This window comes from Balaenoptera musculus, chromosome 1 (assembly GCF_009873245.2).
Source record: "Balaenoptera musculus isolate JJ_BM4_2016_0621 chromosome 1, mBalMus1.pri.v3, whole genome shotgun sequence".
NCBI classification, from domain to species: domain Eukaryota; kingdom Metazoa; phylum Chordata; class Mammalia; order Artiodactyla; family Balaenopteridae; genus Balaenoptera; species Balaenoptera musculus.
In genome coordinates this window covers 97,794,229-97,797,062 of record NC_045785.1, presented here as the reverse complement: position 1 = coordinate 97,797,062, position 2,834 = coordinate 97,794,229, and positions in this window count along the sequence as shown.

Here is a 2,834-nt window from a genome sequence, read left to right as displayed (position 1 = left end):
AAGGATGGAATATATATCCCAAATGAAAACTAACAAAAACAAAGTTAATGTATGCGTACCAAGAGTATGAGGGACATAGAAAGGCTGAGGAATTACTTCAGACTGAAGGATACTGATGAACATAATGTAATGCAACATTTATTCCTGGATAGGATCCTGAATGAGATAGGAAAGCTATGTTGTTGGGACAGTTGGCAAATCTGAATAGGGTCTGTGGTTTTAATGATAGTGTTTATCAGTGTTGATTTTCAGATTAGTACGGTTGTATGATCATGATTTATGAGAGAATCTCTGGGAGAGTAACAGTAGAGTCTTTACGGAGAAGGGGGAATCATTTCAGAAAAAGTATGTATATATGGAAAGAAAGAGAGAGAGAAGTAACATTTAACAATTGAGGAATTTGGGTGAGGGTGATAAGGAAATTCTTTGTACTGTTTTTGCAGCTTTTCTTTAAATTTGAAACTTTCAAAATAATAATTAAAAATATATATCCAGTATCATTATGAGAGTGAGCAACAAAGCCAAGATATGGGAGAAGATATAAGCAAAAAGGCATCTGAACCTGCAATATACAATAAAGTATCCACTACCCATATGTAGCTATTGAGCACTTGAAATGTGGTTAGTCCAAATTGGGATGTATATAAGTGAAAAATGCACACTAGATTTTAAAAACTTAGAATGAAAACAAAGTGTACAAATTATGTCTTTAATAGTGTTGTATTGGTTACATGTTGAACCGATGATATTTAGATATAATTGGTTAAATAAAACATATAATAAAATTAACTTCATATGCTACTTTTTACTCTTTTTAATGTAGCTATTGGAAAGTTTAAAATTAAGCACATTTGTTCAAATTGTATTTCCATTGGATAGTGGTGATCTAGAAGATATAAAGCACTCTTACAGATCAATAAGGAAAAACAACCTAATTTTAAAAATTGGTAAAAAACTTGAATGCGCACCACAGAAGAAAGAACCTCCAAATGACCCGTAAACATATAAAGAGTGCTCAACGTCAGTAGTCAAAAGGAAATGCAAATTAAAATCATAATGACATAGCCACCTGACGGCTAAAACTATAAAGATGGAGAATAGTGCTAACGACGTGAAATAACTGGAAATCTTTAATACACTTTTAGTATAAGGGTAAATTGATACATTCACTTTGGAGAACTGATAGTATTTACTGAAGCTGGACATAGACATCTCTGTGACCTAATAATTTCTACTCCTTGATATCTACTTAGCAGAAATGCATACAGTTGTGTTCCAAAAACGTGTATTGATACAAGAACATTGAAAGCAATGTTACCCATAATAGTCCCCAAACTGGAACAAGTGAATGTCCATTAACATTAAAACGAGACCTTCAAGATGGCGGAGGAGTAAGACATGGAGATCACCTTCCTCCCCAAAAATACATCAGAAATACATCGACATGTGGAACAACTCCTACAGAACACCTACTGAATGCTAGCAGAAGACCTCAGACTTCCCCAAAGGCAAGAAACTCCCCACGTACCTGGGTAGGGAAAAGAAAAAAGAAAAAACAGAGACAAAAGAATAGGGACAGGACCTGCACCTCTGGGAGGGAGCTGTGAAGGAGAAAAGGTTTCCACACACTAGGAAGCCCCTTTACTGGCAGAGCCAGGGAGTGGGTGGGGGGGGGCAGTGGGAAGCTTCGGAGCCATGGAGGAGAGCACAGCAACAGGGGAGCAGAGGGCAAAGTGGAGAGATTTCCACACAGAGGATCAGTGCTGAACAGCACTCACCAGCCTGAGAGGCTTGTCTGCTCACCTGCCGGGGCAGGTGGGGGCTGGGAGCTGAGGCATGGGCTTCGGAGGTCAGATCTCAGGGACACGTCTGGGGTTGGCTGCATGAACACAGACTGAAAGGGACTAGTGCACCACTGCTAGCCGGGAGGGAGTCCAGGAAAGAGTAAAGACCTGCCTGAGAGACAAGAGACCATTGTTTCCCGGTGCACGAGGAGAGGGGATTCAGAGCACTGCCTAAACGAGCTCCAGAGATGGGCACGAGCCGCGGCTATCAGCGCAGACACCAGAGAAGGGCATGAAACACTAAGGCTGCTGCTGCAGCCACCAAGAAGCCTGTGTGCAAGCACAGGTCACTCTCCACACCTCCCCTCCTGGGAGCCTGTGCAGCCCACCACTGCCAGGGTCCTGTGGTCCAGGAACAACTTCCCTGGGAGAACAAATGGCACACCTCAGACTGTTGCAATGTCACGCCGGCCTCTGCCACTGCAGGCTTGCCCCGCATTCTGTACCCCTCCCTCCCCACTGCCTGAGTGAGCCAGAGCCCCCTAATCAGCCACTACTTTAACCCTGTCCTGTCTGGGCAGGGAAGAGATGCCCTCAGGCAACCTACACACATAGGCAGGGCCAAATCCAAAGCTGAACCCCAGGAGCTGTGCAAACAAAGAACAGAAAGGGAAATTTCTCCCAGCAGCCTCAGGAGCAGCAAATTAAATCTCCAGAGTCAACGTGATGTATCCTGCATCTGTGGAAAACCTGAATAGAAAACGAATCATCCCAATATCGAGGTGGTGGACTTTGGCAGCAACTGTAGACTTGGGGTTTGCTTTCTGCATCTAATTTGTTTCTGGTTTTATGTTTATCTTAGTTTATTATTTAGAGGTTATTATCACTGGTAGAATTGTTTATTGATTTGGTTGCTCTCTTCCTTTATTTTTTTTATATATAAATATATAAATTTTTTTTTCCTCTTTTTCTTTTTGTGACTGTGTATGTGCATGATTCTTTGTGTGATGTTGTCTGTATAGCTTTCCTTTTACCATTTGTCCTAGGGTT